The following is a 21,903-nucleotide window of genomic DNA, read 5'->3' on the forward strand; positions in this document are numbered from 1 at the left end:
TTTCTAAGAGCAGGTAAAAATAGCGTCATTTCCCCAGGTTATCTATAGCCCTTTCACTTGGTCACAAACAGTGCAGACTGAACCCCAAAATAAAGGTCTCACTAGTCACTTGGTCACATACAGCGCGGACTGAACCCCAAAATAAAGGTCTCACTAGTCAAGTTTGTTTGTTTAACAACACCACAAGAGCACATTGATTTATTAATCATCGGCTATTACATTTAGTAATTTTTACATACATGTACCTGTATAGTCTTAGAGAAGAAACCTGTTTAATTTTTTCATTAGTAGCAAGGGATCTTTTATATGCACAGACAAGATAGCACATACCATGGCTTTTGATATACCAGGATTGGAGCAATGGCTGGAACAAGAAATAGCTCAATGAGCCTACTAATGGGGATTGATCCTAAACCGACCATGCACTAGGCGAGTGTTTTACAACACGGCTATATCACACCCCTTTAGAATAGTCTTACAATACAATACAGAATGGACACTGACATTTGTTAACAAACCAATAATGTTACATGCACATGTACGTACTGGTAATAGTTAAGTACACACATATCATCTAACCACACTAGTTGGAATGGGGCTGGGAGGGTCTGCTTCCCACAATTTGTTTTCGAAAAAATATACTTTTAATTTAGAAGAGCCATTTATGGTTTAGACAGAGAACCTTTGCGTAACCCTATTCATATTTTTACTGACTCTCCCCTCCCATATTATGTTAGGTTAGATATTGCAAAGACCCAGAGGATGATCCAGGATTTTGCAAGGGTGGCGGTGGGGGTCACAAAATTCTAAAACGGGCAATTTGAGTTTGTCGAAGGCATAGGGAACCAGATATGTAGGGTAGGTCTAGGACAAATTCCACAGGGAACAAGATCTGTAGGAGAGGGTTAGGACATACTCCATAGGGAACGAGATCTGTAGGAGAGGTCTAGGACATACTCCATAGGGAACGAGATCTGTAGGGGAGGTCTAGGACATACTCCATAGGGAACTAGATCTGTAGGGGAGTTCGAGGACATACTCCATAGGGAACGAGATCTGTAGGGGAGTTCGAGGACATACTCCATAGGGAACGAGATCTGTAGGGGAGTTCGAGGACATACTCCATAGGGAACGAGATCTGTAGGGGAGTTTGAAGACATACTCCCAGGAAATATTTTCAAATTAAGATGCTCAGACATACTCCATAGGGAACAAGATCTGTAGGGGAGTTTGAAGACATACTCCCAGGAAATATTTTCAAATTAAGATGCTCAGACATACTCCATAGGGAACGAGATCTGTAGGGGAGTTTGAAGACATACTCCCAGGAAATATTTTCAAATTAAGAGGCTCAGACATACTCCATAGAGAACGAGATCTGTAGGGGAGTTTGAAGACATACTCCCAGGAAATATTTTCAAATTAAGAGGCTCAGACATACTCCATAGGGAACAAGATCTGTAGGGGAGTTTGAAGACATACTCCCAGGAAATATTTTCAAATTAAGATGCTCAGACATACTCCATAGAGAACGAGATCTGTAGGGGAGTTTGAAGACATACTCCCAGGAAATATTTTCAAATTAAGATGCTCAGACATACTCCATAGGGAACAAGATCTGTAGGGGAGGTCTAGGATATACTCCATAGAGAACGAGATCTGTAGGGGAGGTCTAGGACATACTCCATAGGGAACGAGATCTGTAGGGGAGGTCTAGGATATACTCCATAGAGAACGAGATCTGTAGGGGAGTTTGAAGACATACTCCCAGGAAATATTTTCAAATTAAGATGCTCAGACATACTCCATAGGGAACAAGATCTGTAGGGGAGGTCTAGGATATACTCCATAGAGAACGAGATCTGTAGGGGAGGTCTAGGACATACTCCATAGGGAACGAGATCTGTAGGGGAGTTCGAGGACATACTCCACAGGGAACTAGATCTGTAGGAGAGTTTGAGGACATACTCCATAAGGAACAGGATCTGTAGGGAAGTTCAAGGACATATTCCACAAGGAACAAGATCTGTAGGGGAGGTCTAGGACATACTCCATAGGGAACGAAATCTGTAGGGGAGGTCTAGGACATACTCCATAGGGAACGTGATCTGTAGGGGAGTTCGAAGACATGCTCCATAGGGAACGAGATCTGTAGGGGAGTTCGAAGACATGATCCATAGGGAACGAGATCTGTAGGGGAGTTCGAAGACATGATCCATAGGGAACGAGATCTGTAGGTGAGTTCGAAGACATGCTCCATAGGGAACGAGATCTGTAGGTGAGTTTAAAGACATGCTCCATAGGGAAAGAGATCTGTAGGTGAGTTCGAAGACATGCTCTATAGGGAATGAGATCTGTAGGGGAGTTCGAGGACATGCTCCATAGGGAATGAGATCTGTAGGAGAGTTCGAGGACATGCTCCATAGGGAATGAGATCTGTAGGGGAGTTCGAGGACATGCTCCATAGGGAATGAGATCTGTAGGAGAGTTCGAAGACATGCTCCATAGGGAACGAGATCTGTAGGAGAGGTCTAGGATATACTCCATAGAGAACGAGATCTGTAAGTGAGTTCGAGGACATACTCCATAGGGAACGAGATCTGTAGGGGAGTTCGAGGACATACTCCATAGGGAACGAGATCTGTAGGTGAGTTTGAAGACGTACTCCCAGGAAATATTTTCAAATTAAGATGCTCAGACATACTCCATAGGGAACAAGATCTGTAGGGGAGTTTGAAGACATACTCCCAGGAAATATTTTCAAATTAAGATGCTCAGACATACTCCATAGTAAAGTTTGTTTTATTTAACGACGCCGCTAGAGCACATTGATTTTTTATCTTATCATCGGCTATTGGAAGACATACTCCATAGAGAATGAGATCTGTAGGGGAGGTCTAGGACATACTCCATAGGGAACGAGATTTGTAGGGGAGGTCTAGGATATACTCCATAGAGAACGAGATCTGTAGGGGAGTTTGAAGACATATTCCCAGGAAATATTTTCAAATTAAGATGCTCAGACATACTCCATAGGGAACAAGGTCTGTAGGGGAGGTCTAGGATATATTCCATAGAGAACGAGATCTGTAGGGGAGTTCGAGGACATACTCCATAGGGAACGAGATCTGTAGGATAGTTTGAGGACATGTTCCATAAGGAACAAGATCTGTAGGGGAGTTCAAGGACATGTTCCACAAGGAACGAGATCTGTAGGGGAGGTCTAGGACATGCTCCACAGGGAACGAGATCTGTAGGGGAGTTCGAAGACATGCTCCATAGGGAACGAGATCTGTAGGGGAGTTCGAGGACATGCTCCATAGGGAACGAGATCTGTAGGGGAGTTCGAGGACATGCTCCATAGGGAACGAGATCTGTAGGGGAGTTCGAGGACATGCTCCATAGGGAACGAGATCTGTAGGTGAGTTCGAGGACATGCTCCATAGGGAACGAGATCTGTAGGTGAGTTCGAGGACATGCTCCATAGGGAACGAGATCTGTAGGGGAGTTCGAAGACATGCTCCATAGGGAACGAGATCTGTAGGTGAGTTTGAAGACATACTCAATAGAGAACGAGATCTGTAGGAGAGTTTGAAGACATACTCCACAGGGAACTAGATCTGTAGGAGAGTTTGAAGACATACTCCCAGGAAATATTTTCAAATTAAGATGCTCAGAGACGCCTGAATTTAAGAAGATAAAAGGTCATTAACAAGGACATTTCAAACAGGCAGGACCCACATGACATCCCTCTGGACCCACCAATGAGACCACTGAATAGAAAGACAAGTTTGGTAGGGTAAAAGTATTAACCATAAAATTTGTGAAATTAATGGATATATTTTAATACTGTTTTTTAGACAGATGATGGTAAGAGAACTGCTGTTAAAATATCTCAAAGTGCATTAAATGCAAAGTCCAATTTCAAAACATTTAAAACCCATAACCACCTACATGCTCTGTTTTGTCTTTATTACATACACTCAAATAATTTTTCTGGCAGAAAGCCAGACTTAGTCTACTCTAAGTATAACAGGACTATCATGGAAGGACTGTGTGCATTCTTGCATATACTAAGAGACTAAGATATATCAAGATAGGAGGAACAGCGAGAGAGAGAGAGAGAGAGAGAGAGAGAGAGAGAGAGAGAGAGAGAGAGAGAGAGAGAGAGAGAGAGAGAGAGAGAGAGAGAGAGAGAGAAAGAAAGAGAAAGAGACAGACAGCAAGAGCGAGATAGACAGAGACAATTAGAATGAGAAAGCAAACACTGGATCTTAACATATAGTTAATAATATAATGGTTAGCAATACACCATCTTAATGTCACAAATATTAAAAATTAATAGCCAGTGCATAATCTGGCAAGTCATTGTTGGACTGTGAATATTATCAGCTGTGTAAAAGCTGTGCGTCATACCATAATTTGATCAACTCAATACAACAAACTGAAAGTGTTTAGCTAGACCTTTAACCCATGACTGAGTATGACTCAGCACATATAAATGTATTAGTTATTTTTATGGCTGTAGTTTTTACAATAACAATGGACTCACTGTATGTCAGGGTGGGATGTAGCCCAGTGCTACAGATAGTGTGATCGGCTGAGGTGTCATATACTATGACCGACTGCCCCCTCTGTGGATCTATTCATGATTATTCCCCCCCCCCCCATCTTACCCAATGCTGCATGGCTGGTATACTAGAGGCTGTAGTATAGTGCTATCATTTTCCCATCCCAACCAGTGCCCCAAGACTGGTATATCTAAGGTTGTGGTATGTGGTGTCTTGTCTGTGGGAAAGTGCATATAAAAGATCCCTTTCCGCACATGGCAAAAAATGTACTGGGTTTCTTCTATGTGTCACCAATAATCAAATGTTTGACATCCAATAGTCTACAATTTTCAGTAAATCAATGTTTCTAGTGGTGTCGTTAAACAAAACAAACTAACTGTTTAATGCTTTGTGGAGTGAAAGTGCATATAAAAGATATTTTCTTACTACATGTATTTAATGAATGAGAGTAGCCTATCTGGAAGCAGGAGGGTTTTCTTCCCTATCTAGATACTAAAATAACTAAAATATATAAATAATAAATGTACTATTGTAATAGTTTACACAGTGCCCGAGTGTGCTGGAGCTAGACACTATGACAAATCTATAAATAATACATGTACTATTGTAATAGTTTACACAGTGCCCGAGTGTGCTGGAGCTAGATACTATGACAAATCTATAAATAATACATGTACTATTGTAATAGTTTACACAGTGCCCGAGTGTGCTGGAGCTAGACACTATGACAAATCTATAAATAATACATGTACTATTGTAATAGTTTACACAGTGCCCAAGTGTGCTGACAAATCTATAAATAATACATGTACTATTGTAATAGTTTACACAGTGCCCAAGTGTGCTGGAGCATGACACTACGACAAATATATAAATAATACATGTACTATTGTAATAGTTTACACAGTGCCCAAGTGTGCTGGAGCTAGACACTATGACAAATCTATAAATAATACATGTACTATTGTAATAGTTTACACAGTGCCCAAGTGTGCTGGAGCTAGACACTATGACAAATCTATAAATAATACATGTACTATTGTAATAGTTTACACAGTGCCCAAGTGTGCTGACAAATCTATAAATAATACATGTACTATTGTAATAGTTTACACAGTGCCCAAGTGTGCTGGAGCTAGACACTATGACAAATCTATAAATAATACATGTACTATTGTAATAGTTTACACAGTGCCCAAGTGTGCTGGAGCTAGACACTATGACAAATCTATAAATAATACATGTACTATTGTAATAGTTTACACAGTGCCCGAGTGTGCTGGAGCTAGACACTATGACAAATCTATAAATAATACATGTACTATTGTAATAGTTTACACAGTGCCCGAGTGTGCTGGAGCTAGACACTATGACAAATCTATAAATAATACATGTACTATTGTAATAGTTTACACAGTGCCCGAGTGTGCTGGAGCTAGACACTATGACAAATCTATAAATAATACATGTACTATTGTAATAGTTTACACAGTGCCCGAGTGTGCTGGAGCTAGACACTATGACAAATCTATAAATAATACATGTACTATTGTAATAGTTTACACAGTGCCCAAGTGTGCTGGAGCTAGACACTATGACAAATCTATAAATAATACATGTACTATTGTAATAGTTTACACAGTGCCCAAGTGTGCTGGAGCATGACACTACGACAAATATATAAATAATACATGTACTACTATAATAGTTTACATAGTGCCTGAGGGTGCTGGAGCGTGGCTAATTCATTTCTTTCTGAGTTGGCCTTAATTAAAGAAAAGAACAGAAATATTTATTTCTTCAGTGACAACTATTTCAACTATAGTTAAACCTATACTTGTTGCCACCTGTATTTAGAGCCCATATTTTTATTTCCCCAAATCATCTAAAATGGAGCAAATTCCATTTATAATCCATAATTATCATTCATAATCTATAATGCATAATCCACATCAATCACTTTCAATTCGAATGGGCGGTGTAGATTCCATTTAAGTGTTGTCCACTCTATGCACTGTGGATTACGTAAACGTATGCGGATTACAGACAAATGAAATCGGTGCTTGTTGTATAAACTGACCTGTATTACGCAGCCACCTGTCTTTAAAGGCCACAGTTTGATACTCTCTCTTGTGGCTACTTAACACAGGTTTGATTGTATTTATATGGCTTTTTGGTGTGCAACATGTCTATGTTCACACTTGGGCCTAAGTAAAGAATGAGAGAAGAAACCCACAGCAGAACTACTGAAAGATGTGGTTCAGTGGTAAAGCTATCGCCTAAGGCACATTGGCTTGTAGAAATGATTGCTCCCAATAAACCCATCAATGTTTACCCATCCCAACCAGTGCTCCATGACTAATACATCAAAGGGCATTGTATGTGCTGTACTGCCTATGTGAAAGGATGTTAAAAACCCTTACTGTTGTCAGTGGGTTTGCTCAGTGATTATGCCCAAGACTAAGTGTTGAAATACTCGTACCTGTATACTAGACACCAGATATACAGGGATCGATTTTGGCCCACGGCACTACGGCTATTGCCGTAGGTGCCCTGTGTCCATGGCCTGTGGACTGTGTCCATGGCCATAAGTAGCCGTGGTTGCCTTCCTTGTATGCCCTAGTGCCCTTCTCATGCCTGGTACCAACTAAATTGAACTTTGCAGCATTTGTCACTTGCCGTGTATTCGTCCATAAGAACAGAAATCCAAAGAAATTATTGCCGACTCTCAGACACGCAATTTCGATGGGCGCAACCATATTGTTATTGTTTACAAGCCACAGATCCGAGAACCACGTGGTCGCCGAGAAGTAACTGCGCAGTCGCTCTATAAAGACTGTTCTGCGCAGGGAACCTCATCTCTCACTCGCATCAGTGAAAACTTTACAGAAAGTGGCCTTGGTGCCCTACCCTTGAAAGAAATGTTGCCCTTGGTGCCCTGCCCACTGGCCTTGGTGCCCCAAAAATTTCCTCAAACCCAAAGCCAAAATGGCCGTGCCCTGAATTTTTTTTAATTCTACCCCTGGATATATGTAGACATAGTTTAAAATGGGCTGAAGTGTCATTCAACAAACATTCCATAGGTTTCCTTTCTATGTAAACAAGCTTTTAAATATACATGTGTCAAAAAGAGTTTGTTTTGTTTAACGACACCAATAGACTATATTGATTTAATAATCATTGACTAAGGAATGTCAAACATTTAGTTATTTTGACTTGTCAAACATTTAGTTATTTTGACTTGTCAAACATTTAGTTATTTTGACTTGTCAAACATTTAGTTATTTTGACTTGCAGTCTTCAGAGAAAATTATCTACATTTTTCCATTAGCAGCAACTGGGAAGTTTTATAGGTACTTTCCCATAGACAGGACAGCACAAACCACAGCCTTTGATATACCAGTTGTGGGGCTCTGGCTGGGATGGAGAAAAAAGAATAAAAAAGAATAGGTCACCGAGGTGATCCGATCCTGTGATTCATCCACCTCAGACGAGCGCTCTAAAGTTTGGTTTGTTTAACAACACCACCAGAGCACATTGATTTATTAATCATTAAATATTGGATGTCAAACACAGAGTTCACTGTAGGTACACATTATACATTAGATAAGTGTCTCAATCATTAGTCTGCATATCTATAATACAGGTATAGTTAAGACACAGTTCACTGTAGGTACATGTATATATATCAGATAAGTGTCTCATTCATTTGTCTGCATATCTATAATACAGGTATAGTTGAGACGGAGTTCACTGTAGGTACACATTATACATTAGATAAGTGTCTCAAGCATTAGTCTGCATATCTATAATACAGGTATGGTTGAGACGGAGTTCACTGTAGGTACACATTATACATTAGATAAGTGTCTCAATCATTAGTCTGCATATCTATAATACAGGTATGATTGAGACGCAGTTCACTGTAGGTACATATTATACATTAGATAAGTGTCTCAACCATTAGTCTGCATATCTATGATACAGGTATGGTTGAGACAGAGTTCACTGTAGGTACACATTATACATTAGATAAGTGTCTCAATCATTAGTCTGCATATCTATAATACAGGTATAGTTGAGACGAAGTTCACTGTAGGTACACATTATACATTAGATAAATGTCTCAATCATTAGTCTGCATATCTATAATACAGGTATAGTTGAGACAGAGTTCATTGTAGGTACATGTACGGTATATATATTAGATAAGTGTCTCAAACATTAGTCTGCATATCTATAATACAGGTATAGTTGAGACGGAGTTCACTGTAGGTACATGTATATATATTAGATAAGTGTCTCATTCATTAGTCTGCATATCTATAATACAGGTATGGTTGAGACGGAGTTCACTGTAGGTACATGTACATACATTAGATAAGTGTCTCAATCATTAGTCTGCATATCTATAATACAGGTATAGTTGAGACGGAGTTCACTGTAGGTACATGTATATACATTAGATATGTGTCTCAATCATTAGTCTGCATATCTATAATACAGGTATAGTTGAGACGGAGTTCACTGTAGGTACATGTATATACATTAGATAAGTGTCTCAATCATTAGTCTGCATATCTATAATACAGGTATAGTTGAGACGGAGTTCACTGTAGGTACATGTACATACATTAGATAAGTGTCTCAATCATTAGTCTGCATATCTATAATACAGGTATAGTTGAGACGGAGTTCACTGTAGGTACATGTATATACATTAGATAAGTGTCTCAATCATTAGTCTGCATATCTATAATACAGGTATAGTTGAGACGGAGTTCACTGTAGGTACATGTATATACATTAGATAAGTGTCTCAATCATTAGTCTGCATATCTATAATACAGGTATAGTTGAGACGGAGTTCACTGTAGGTACATGTACATACATTAGATAAGTGTCTCAATCATTAGTCTGCATATCTATAATACAGGTATAGTTGAGACGGAGTTCACTGTAGGTACATGTATATACATTAGATAAGTGTCTCAATCATTAGTCTGCATATCTATAATACAGGTATAGTTGAGACGGAGTTCACTGTAGGTACATGTATATACATTAGATAAGTGTCTCAATCATTAGTCTGCATATCTATAATACAGGTATAGTTGAGACGGAGTTCACTGTATATACATGTACATACATTTACAAGTATAAGTAGGTGAGCCAAGCCATCACAGTCAGTGGAGGAATTCTGCAATATCATCATGTATATATAGCTGTGCTTTCACTCAGGAAGTTAAGGCTTAATATTGATCAAGCCACCATGCTATTAATCTACCATTTACATTCAGTCATTATCAGGCAATATTCATCTAAGATGACTAAGCATTTCAGACATTTTGTCAAGTAATAAATGTACCATTAAGCAATTGCCAAAAAAACATCCAAAAAGAACAAACAGATTTAATTAAAACCATCATGATAGGATGGCAATTTTACTGAAATAAACAAATAAAGAACTTAATTATTAGAATACAAAGCTGCAAGACAATCACAACTTGTAGTAATTAGTAAGAAATCATGTTCATTCTGTACAGACTTGAGAGAAATTAAATTAACCACTCAGTCAAAAAAATTTAGGTTGATTTGGCTACCAAAATAAAGTGTGTTGGATTATTATAATAAAAAAGTGCATTATAAATTTTATAGCATTAGTAGCTTTAAAAAAAAAAAGAGAAAAAAACCCACTGGGTCTACAGGATGAAGGTAAATGCATGTAAATGCAAATCATAATCTACAAAGCCCCATCTCCAACATGTAGATCCTTTGTGGTAACTCTTGTTTGTCATTGTATAAAACTCTACTTTAGTGTTCCACAATTTCATGCCCTTGTTCAGGGCATGCTATAGCTCAGTTGCAGTGGTACAGCTAATGTGTGATGGGTCAAATCATCAGCTGCCCTCTATAGATTAATGTTTGACCCATCCCAACCGGTGTCCAACAACAGGTACAGTAAAATGCCAGGAATTGGGGTAGACAATCTAGAGACTATTAAATCAATTAAATCATTTACATGGACGTAACAAGTTACGCCAATAGGAAATGCATCACCTCTACTTGAATTTACATGGACATAACAAGTTACGCCAATAGGAAATGCACGACCTCTACTTGAATTTACATGGACGTGACAAGTTACGCCAATAGGAAATGCACGACCTCTACTTGAATTTACATGGACGTGACAAGTTACGCCAATAGGAAATGCACGACCTCTACTTGAATTTACATGGACGTGACAAGTTACGCCAATAGGAAATGCACGACCTCTACTTGAATTTACATGGACGTGACAAGTTACGCCAATAGGAAATGCACGACCTCTACTTGAATTTACATGGACGTGACAAGTTACGCCAATAGGAAATGCACGACCTCTACTTGAATTTACATGGACGTGACAAGTTACGCCAATAGGAAATGCACGACCTCTACTTGAATTTACATGGACGTGACAAGTTACGCCAATAGGAAATGCACGACCTCTACTTGAATTTACATGGACGTGACAAGTTACGCCAATAGGAAATGCACGACCTCTACTTGAATTTACATGGACGTGACAAGTTACGCCAATAGGAAATGCACGACCTCTACTTGAATTTACATGGACGTGACAAGTTACGCCAATAGGAAATGCACGACCTCTACTTGAATTTACATGGACGTGACAAGTTACGCCAATAGGAAATGCACGACCTCTACTTGAATTTACATGGACGTAACAAGTTACGCCAATAGGAAATGCACGACCTCTACTTGAATTTACATGGACGTAACAAGTTACGCCAATAGGAAATGCACGACCTCTACTTGAATTTACATGGACGTGACAAGTTACGCCAATAGGAAATGCACGACCTCTACTTGAATTTACATGGACGTAACAAGTTACGCCAATAGGAAATGCACGACCTCTACTTGAATTTACATGGACGTGACAAGTTACGCCAATAGGAAATGCACGACCTCTACTTGAATTTACATGGACGTAACAAGTTACGCCAATAGGAAATGCACGACCTCTACTTGAATTTACATGGACGTGACAAGTTACGCCAATAGGAAATGCACGACCTCTACTTGAATTTACATGGACGTGACAAGTTACGCCAATAGGAAATGCACGACCTCTACTTGAATTTACATGGACGTGACAAGTTACGCCAATAGGAAATGCACGACCTCTACTTGAATTTACATGGACGTAACAAGTTACGCCAATAGGAAATGCACGACCTCTACTTGAATTTATTTGTGTGTAACTGATTATAAATGCACCTTCAGGGCTTCTGGAATGTTTATAAAATCCACTAGCCAGGGGATCAGTGATTAAAATGTTTATAAAATCCACTAGCCAGGGGATCAGTGATTAAAATGTTTATAAAATCCACTAGCCAGGGGATCAGTGATTAAAATGTTTATAAAATCCACTAGCCAGGGGATCAGTGATTAAAATGTTTATAAAATCCACTAGCCAGGGGATCAGTGATTAAAATGTTTATAAAATCCACTAGCCAGGGGATCAGTGATTAAAATGTTTATAAAATCCACTAGCCAGGGGATCAGTGATTAAAATATTTTTACTAGCCACGATTAAAAATTCACTAGCCTTAATAAAACTTTACTAAATAATAGTAATAATCAGATATGTCACCTAAAGGATATTGAGGGTTTGACTGGATATTCATATTTCCAAAATAGACTTAACTGTAACATTTGACCATTTTTTTTCATTAGCCTTTGGGCATGGCAATAGCAGTTATTTACTAGCCCAACATTGAATATCACTAGCCATGGGAGTGGGGCTACCATAATCTAGAAGCCATGTCTGGCATGACAGTAGTAGTTATTTACTAGCCCAACATTGAATATCACTAGCCATGGGAGTGGGGCTACCATAATCTAGAAGCCATGTCTGGCATAACAGTAGTAGTTATTTACTAGCCCAACATTGAATATCACTAGCCGTGGGAGTGGGGCTACCATAATCTAGAAGCCATGTCTGGCATAACAGCAGTAGTTATTTACTAGCCCAACATTGAATATCACTAGCCATGGGAGTGGGGCTACCATAATCTAGAAGACCTGGGGCCTAATTCGCTAAACTCTTGCAACTTTGTGATCTCGCAGTGCAATGCTAAAAGACTTGCAAAGAGGATGCTTTGTTGTCTAGCAGAGCCTAAGAGACCTTCGAGAATTAGGCCCCTAACCTTTTTAATTTTCAGAGGCCTGGCATGACATACATGTTGTACAACATTGGCCAGATGCTACACTTTGTATGATGGTCAATGCCCTGTTACAGAACTTTAATGTGAGTTAATATATTTTTAAGTCACATAGATTATTATATTCTGAACAGGACATAGAAATTTAAATTGAGTTCACCCTGGACTAAGCTTATTAATGACAAAAGGATATAAAAGATTGGCTTGCCATTTAAAAACAAGAGTACCGGTGAGGTACATGATACGCCCATCAGGAGTTTGATGGAAAACCATATCTATATTAATGAATATGTTATGGGTATGATTCAAGTCTAATTATGTGAAATGTTTGCAATGGGATGGATGAACAGTTTGTTTTGGACCAACTACCATCCCAAATTGTTCCTACATGTGGTTTAATGGTCCTGTATGCAAGATATGGTCCAGACAAGGATTTACTGTTATGTGCAGTAGACTGTGAAAAGTAGGTCACAGTGAGCTAGTTATAGTACGCGACACACCATCATCCCAAGTTGTTCCTACGTTCGATTTTATGGTCCTGTATGCATCTGTATGCAAGATATGGTCCGAACAAGGATTTAGTTATGTGCAGTAGACTGTGAAAAGTAGGTCACAATGAAAGAAAGAAAGAAAGAAAGAAATGTTTTATTTAATGACGCACTCAACACATTTTATTTACGGTTATATGGTGTCAGACATATGGTTACGGACCACACAGATTTTGAGAGGAAACCCGCTGTCGCCACTACATGGGCTACTCTTTCCGATTAGCAGCAAGGAATCTTTTATTTGCGCTTCCCACAGGCAGAATAGCACAAACCATGGCCTTTGTTGAACCAGTTATGGATCACTGGTCGGTGCAAGTGGTTTACACCTACCCATTGAGCCTTGCAGAGCACTCACTCAGGGTTTGGAGTCGGTATCTGGATTAAAAAATCCATGCCTCGACTGGGATCTGAACGCAGCACCTACCAGCCTGTAGACCACGACGCCACCGAGGCCGGTATAGGTCACAATGACCGAGTAATAGTATGCGACACACCGCCATCCCAAGTTGTTCCTACATGTGTGAAGTTTGATGGTCCTGTATGCAAGATATGGTCCGGACAAGAAAAAATTAACAGACGGACGTACAGACAATGCCATACCATAACACGACCCATCATAGATGGGCGTATAAAAAAAGAAAGATATACAATCTATTTTAAATATCATAGTTAAATAATAAGTTTATATATTCTCGAGATATCACCTAAGTTTAATTTTAAGGTTTAAAAATGATTCGGAGAAAATGTGTCTTATCCATGGTAAATATTTTACATTTTTTGTATCAATTATTGATATTTTCACTTCTAATATTTAACAAAACAAAATTGCTGCAGGTTTGACTATTTAGTAATGGGCGATTACAGACGAAACTGGACATTTTTTATGGTCTTTCCTAGCCTGAGTACTCTGCCGTTCAAGACCTTGACGGACATTTGTATGGTTATGGTCACTCTCCATCGTCAGAGATATCTCTACATAGCGAAAACACGGAATGGCTGACTACCACACGGCAGACAAAGATTCCCCCTCTAATACAACAAAAAGTCAAAGTCTGAGGCTAAATACCATTACATTGATCATTTTTGACAACAAATATTTTACATACAGTAGTATGTAACCACTAATACACACACTACAGGAAAAAGACCCGACAGCACCTCTGTTTCAATAATGTTTCAGTTAAATGTAATGGTATTTATTGTGAAACTTTGACTTTTTGTTGTATTAGAGGGGGAATCTTTGTCTGCCGTGTGGCAGTCAGCCATTCCTTGTTATATATGTAAAAAAAATCTCTGATGGCAGAGAGCGATCCTTTCCATCAGAGAACATTCTTATGGTGCATGGTATGTACTACAACATACTTTTTTTCTAAACTGCACACAAAAATAGCGGGTTTTTTGTTATTTCCAAAACACTTTAACTTTTTTCTTACAGTAAATTAAACTGAAATTATTTATCATCCATTGCCCCGTTTCGGTGGTTGCGTCGTTTGTGCGCAACAGTATGTACATTTGAATATTTTGGACGAATTTAACTTTTGCATGGGGAAAGTAAATAAATGTCTGTCATATTCACAGAAATGTTTGTAAAAATAAAGTTAAACGAGCAAAGAAAGCAAGATTGAACTTTACCCACTCATAAACACAGCACATGTCTTAATACCTTTTTTCTATGATTTTCAAACTCAGCTGTACTGGTATCTGGTTATCGCCATTTTTAATTTTTCCTGGGGCTTGAATGCACCAAGAACTATTAGAAAGAGCCACCATTGGTATGAACGGCATTGTTAGTAAGTCAGAATGGTCCAATTCAGAGATATTTCAAACATGGCTTATAGATCATTTTGCGAAGTATGCAAAAGTTGGTGCAGATAAGAAGACTTTATTGTTGTATGATGGTCACAGATCCCATATTTCACCTTATTTGGTTGACTTTACAGTGCGGAATGGAATCATCCTGTTTGTTCTACCACCTCATACAAGCCATATCCTTCAGCCGATGGATGTGGGGTGTTTTGGACTGTTTTCTAAAGTTTTCAGTGATGAATCTTGAAAATGGCAATGTTCTCATTCTGGAACTCTCACCCGCTACAATGTCTGCCTATTGCATGTTGAGCTTACAACATCTCGCTGATGCCCAGGAATCTTCAGTGCTTTCAGGAAGAGTGGGATTTAACCTAACAGCATTTGATTCATCTCTGTTGAAACCTGCCCGGTATGCCAAAGAGAGAAGAGCTGAATAATCTGCGAGTAACAATGCTGATATTTCTCAACCACAAGACGGAAACACTATTGACAATTTCTTTTCAAGTCACCTGCAGGGATAGAAGCTAACACTCGCCCCAGGTGAATAGAAATCCTTGGGGGCGAGTACAATTTAAATGACGTTAGTCCCCCGAGCGAGTAATACTGGGCAGTTGTAACCCAGACAGTCGAAACTATTTTGCCAATGAAACCTGTTAAACATACAAACTGTAGATGTATTTCAAATAAATTGCCATGACAGACTGACAAAGTCAAAAGTATCGCAGTTTCGTTTGGTCTCGATAAATTCGGATATATACTGTAAACACAATCGGAACATTCCGTTTTTTGTTTCCGAATTCCTAAAATTGCTGTAATATTCCAATTATAGATGAGGCATGTTCGGAAGGGAAATTGTTTTCTATTTGTGTGTGTGTGTGTGTGTGTGTGTTTCTGTTTGTGTGCATTTGTGAGTGTGTGTGTGTATGTGTGTGTGTTGGTGTTTTGTGTTCGTTTCGTCTGTAATAAATACAGTCTTTAATTAAACGCATTGTAATAGATCATGTTAGCATTGATCGATTTTAACTAGCCACTTCCAAATTTCTCGAGTGGAGAGTTCCGAGTTTACCAGTGGACATCTGAGTGTATTAGGACAGAATAAAATAATTCAGTAACAGTAAAGATAATTCCTGAGTTTTATGACTTAATTTAATATTATAACTACTATTATTTTTTTTGTAAACACTCCACCCTTTGCTGCTACCTTGAGGGGGTAATTAAAAAAAAAACCAACAAACATTTTCTGAATGATGACCAAGTTGGTGTAGCATGTTATACTTGAACTGAACCTGTGAAAACACTGTTCGTTTTTGTATGTTACACTTATTTTAGTTGCTGTGTATAGTGCCCATATGGATTTGCCTTCTCAAACTGCTTCAATAATGAAGTGGGGGTGGGGGGCTAGTGATTTTTCCTAGGGACTAGTAACTTTCCTCAGCTACTAGTCACCCAGGCTAGTGAAAATATTTCCTAATTTCTACCACTAACCTGCCAGTTGTACCCCATAATAAATCAGTCTAAACCCAGGCGTTCAGTTCACAAGGAAATTGGTGGAAAACCAATTACAGAGCCAGATGTATCATCCCAACTATAGGAATATGTCTCTTCCTCTAGAAACCCCAAAGTTGTTTCTTCAAGAAAAACAAAAGCTGTAGTACCAAGCAAAAAGTCAAATTCGCCACAGCCAGGGCCCTCAGGAGATGATAACGTGCTGATATCAAATGACAACTTCTCGGAATCGGAAACTGAAGATAATGAAAAGTGTTGTGTTTGTGGGCTTTTTCAACCAGTTGAATTAAAAAGATGTACTTCACACATGTATCTTCGACCAGTTGTGAAGAAACCAGCCCTGTAAATATGTTACATTTACGTTGGACATTTGTGTTTGGATACATGTTAAATATAGTCGTTTCCCTCTACTTAACAAATTTAACATGGCGGGGATATTTTTTAAGGTTGTTGTTTAATGATGCAAGTACCCTACTTCAATAAGGATTTTGTGAGTATGGTAGGTTATACATTTCTGGTTTGTATATCCATTTGTTGCACTATTTCGGTTGAGAAACGGTTGAAACATAGTACCACAAGTTTTGAAGACAGGCTATATATAGGGTATATAGCATAACAAGCCCTATTACTGTGTGGCTTATCGGAAAATGGGATTCTGAATAAAAACATTTGTCTAACCCAATGATTTTTTTTGCTGTTTTGTTATTCATGCTTTCATGCATATAGTGAAATAAAAAATTCCCACTCAAGTTATTAATTTCCAATAGGAAAAACGTACTAGTTTTGTTGCGGTGACGTATATACACAAAGGGAAGGAACTCGCAGTTACTGTGGGTGTTATGATTGTTTAGTATGGAGGCCCGTTATCAACAAAATGTTAATAAATGTAACCTTATTATTGAGCGTGAACATCAAACAAGTCCTGGTGTGAATATCACCAGAATTTGTCTTTTTAATGTCCTGTTATCATGGCTAAAGGCACCTAAAACCAATAACTTAAAAATATTTGTGACAAATAATTTTAACACAAACACTGGAATGCAAGATATTTTAAACTGGAACAAATCATAAACTTCAACATACAGAACAGTAACACTTTAGAAATTTGCTGCATGCAGTGAGAAGGCACAGACATGTGCTGTCTGTCTTTACAACCTTGGTATCACTTGAGAATATTATAAAACGTTTCTAGTGATCACCTTTATGATATTGTACCCACCTGACACTCACAAGATTTACACATTCTTTGTGTGCTGGTAGAGGAAACTGTTTACAAATTACACAGCATTTCGATTTCTCTAAATCAGACCCTTCACTTTCCTCATGGGAAACTGAATTGTTTTCAATGAGGTGGATGGTCCAGGCTGGGGTGATGAATGTAAGTTTTTGCATTCTTTCCAATTATCATCTTTTCAGTGCTATGTATTTTTTGGGCAATTCCCGACAACCAAAAAGTTGGCAAAGATTTCCGCTCTAATACCACAACAATCCTATGTTTGACGTCAAATACCTTTACATTGATCATTTTCGAGTTAACTGATTATTACTAATACAAACACTACAGAAAGAAACCCGGCAGCACCCACATTCAGCTAAGCTTAGAAAATTATTTATTTGCATATATATCAACAAATGCTAGATGGCGCTTCCAAATGTTTATTCCAAAAATAGCCAAGCCTGCGGAGTCTGCAAGCCCGACTATAACAAGATCTGGACGTAGTAAAAACCACACTTACTACATCCCTCCGAGTCCGGACTTGGAAGTTGGAAGGACTATAGTATAGATCAGATGTATAAATAAAGATAAAAATACCGCTTGTGCTCCCACCCCCCCAACTAGAGGGGTTTCTAGACGTTTCGTACCCAAACCCGTTCGTACCATACCGTTTCGTAACCACTAGCATACCAGTTCGTAACCAATTAAATAATGTCATATATTACACCTAACATTAATATTTTTTTTAAATACACAATTATAATGTTATATTACAAACATATGGTAACATTTAGCAAAACGTTTGTTGTAATAATCACTCAGTATCTTTTATAAGCATTAAATGAGCAATTATATGCTGTGCATCACTGAAGCATGCCGTTTCGTAACCAAAAAGCATACCTTTTCGTAGCCAAAGAGCAATTCTTTTGTCTTGTAATTTGGTGTTGATTCGACATGCAGCGATGGTGTTTATTTTTATGCATAACTGTTCCGAGATATCGATCGGAATATTTCGCAAGACCGATCCTCTCTTCGTACGTATATATGCTCAAAACAAAAACATTCATACACGCACACGTACTTACGTGCACACACGCACGCACATATAACAAAAATATAATAAGATCTGATATCCCATGTTTTTGGAATGTGGACTTTTTTTTAGGTCTAATAATGCCTACATTGTCCGATGTAATACATTTTTGATAGAAGAATACAACTTTTTGTTTTAATGTATCCATTTGCTTTAACACATATTTAGTATCTGTCGCAACAGATCCAATCTGCTTTTTGCTTAGTCCGAACGGACGTAGAAAGTAATGTGTTTGAAATATATCAACAAATAAGCTGACTTCGCTTGACATGATTCTTCGTGACAATTTCTAATCGCTAATTATTAAAATGCAGTTGGCTTGGATTTTTGTTGTTTTGTTTTTCATTAAATAACATTTACAAATGTGGGTACGAACTGGTATGCCGATGGAAGTATGTCGATCTCGCCCCGTGTCAATCTCGCCCTGGTGAAGTCGCCCCGGGCGAGTTCGCCAGGACTTATTTTCATCGTTAGGCGAAGTTATCATACATATTAGACTTGCTAGAAGACATATATTACAACATATATATTATAGTATATATCTACTGTCATTATCAGCATGTTTTTGTGCCAAAACTACAGGGTTATACCACTTATACTACTATTTTTGTGTTGGGACACGCTGTGGCGAGTAAACGATTTCACTTGCAAGCCGGGGCGAGATCGCCAGGATTTTTCTTGTTTAAGTTTACATTTTAACGATTATTTGATATATACTAAATACTAAAGTATGTACTGAACCGACGAGGTTGCTATACATCGTTATTCGATGATAAGTGTTGTTTATTTATAATAAATACATGGACAGAATTCGCATGTTATTTATTACCATTGTGTAATGTTAATGTGTTTAGATATATTTCACTTTTTCAGACTGGGGCGAGATCGCCAGGATTTTCTACGATTTGGATTTCTGTTGGGCGAAGTCGCCTACATATTACTTGACAATATCTTCATGGGTACAGTTTATTATAATAAATACACGTAAAGTACACATTTATGGTTTGTTTTCATCATGTAATGTAACATTTTTAAAGTTTACATTTCTTATTATTTCACTTTTTCAGGCTGTGGCGAGATCGCCAGGATTTTCTCAGTGTAGCATGTTTATGTTGGGTGAAGTTGTCACACGTTACTACGCAACTATTTGTCATAAGTGCACACTTTGAGGTTCAATTTGGTATAATAAATATATGAACAAGACAACATTCATTTATTGTTTTGTTTTTATTGTGTAATGTGTAATTTTCGTAGTTTGCATGTCCAGGCTATGGCGAGATAGTCAGAATTTTTCCACATTTCACTGACTACTCAGCGAGCCATATAACCATTATTTTATTAATAATAAATAAATAAACAGTACTTACTTGTTTTTTTTTTTGTATAATGTGATATATTCGTAATTATTAGTTCTGTCCATTCCACTTCAACAAGCTGTGCCAAATCACTATGATTTTATTGAGTGATGCATATTCGTTTATTTCATTACAGTAAATAAATAAATGTACAGCATTCACAATTAAATTGTATGTTACTGTGAGTGAGTACATCCTTTGGTTAAAACTAAACAGTGGTAATTAATGTGAATGGTAATTAAACATGGAAGTGCTGTTACTGATAACCGTTCACAATTTACTGAATTAATGCCATCATTACTTGATTAATCTTGATTGATTAACTGTTCACCATTACCCGGCTTGCAAGTAAACTACCAATGTATTACATTTTACAACAAGAAAATCAAAACATGACTACTGCACATGTATTTACTTAATGAAGTAAACATTAAACTGCTTGTAACTTGAATATTGTTGAGTTATAATGTAATGGCGACTTCGCTAAACAGACATGCAACACGGAAGTAAATATGGCGATCTCTCCACAGCGTGTCCCAACACAAAAATAGTAGTAGAAGTGGTATAACCCTGTAGTTTTGGCACAAAAACATGCTGATAATGACAGTAGATTAGATATATACTATAATATATGTTGTAATATATGTCTTCTAGCAAGTCTAATATGTATGATAACTTCGCCTAATGATGAAAATAAGTCCTGGCGAACTCGCCCAGGGCGAGATCGACATGGGGCGAGATCACCAGGCTCCATGCCGATGTTCCTCTGGTTACGAACTGGTATGCCTTTGGGTACGAACTGGTATGCTTTTGGGTATGAACCGGTATGGTACGAAACGGTATGGTTACGAAACGACCTGATATCAACTAGAGGCTGTATACCCCCACTAAAGATCATGCCCCCTCCCCAACTCTTAATACCGTTTCTACGAGCGTGTATTACGAATAACCCATGGAGTAATGTCACCAATGACAAAGCTAAACCAAGGCAAATGTATTTAAAACATAAACTTTGCTAACCAACGCAATAAAATATCATAATTAAATATGTATTGATTGTGTATTAACCATTTCATTTCTAACTGGTGTTAACAACTGACCATAAATTAACTTAATTTTGTTCAACAATAAACATCCATACATGTATGAGGATAAAAACATTATTATTGGTACTTACCCTTTTACAAATGCGTTTAACAGGAAGTAGGTATACCTATAAATAAAATAGCAGAAACGTAGTTTGTCGTATAGACTGGTGTTATAATCAATTATTAAGGTGTATTGTTATATACCACAAGCGCAGTAATTAGCGTTGAGAATCAGTGTTTTTACGGAAACAATCGAAATAACGCGTTACATTCGGAATAGCTCGGCCGATTACAGATTCTCTTGTTCCCAGTGGCAGTGCTCCTGCAAAGTTCATTTTATAAAAACAGAACGGGTTTGTTTAATACAAGATATTGTAACCTGAATTTCCTGTTATATGTCCTTTATTTACCACACCGCGTCTTAATAATCGAATTCAGAAATGGAAAATTTTAATGATTCGAATGAATTTTCTGAACCTTAAA

General features: G+C 38.0%; 2 protein-coding genes across 2 annotated transcripts in view; one reads left to right on the forward strand and one right to left on the reverse strand.

Moving 5' to 3' along the window:
* Positions 1-21,565, reverse strand: part of LOC121374207 (kelch-like ECH-associated protein 1) — a 45,208-nt gene extending 23,643 nt beyond the window's left edge. Inside the window, exon 1 of the mRNA XM_041501196.1 lies at positions 21,510-21,565. The gene's annotated coding sequence lies outside the window, so the exon portion shown is untranslated. The remainder of the gene's footprint in view (positions 1-21,509) is intronic.
* Positions 21,566-21,703: 138 nt separating this feature from the next.
* The window catches only part of LOC121375862 (phosphotriesterase-related protein-like), a 30,631-nt gene continuing 30,431 nt past the window's right edge, over positions 21,704-21,903 (forward strand). The window contains exon 1 of the mRNA XM_041503537.1: positions 21,704-21,773. The gene's annotated coding sequence lies outside the window, so the exon portion shown is untranslated. The remainder of the gene's footprint in view (positions 21,774-21,903) is intronic.

Source organism: Gigantopelta aegis, chromosome 6 (assembly GCF_016097555.1).
Source record: "Gigantopelta aegis isolate Gae_Host chromosome 6, Gae_host_genome, whole genome shotgun sequence".
Classification (NCBI taxonomy): Eukaryota; Metazoa; Mollusca; class Gastropoda; order Neomphalida; family Peltospiridae; genus Gigantopelta; species Gigantopelta aegis.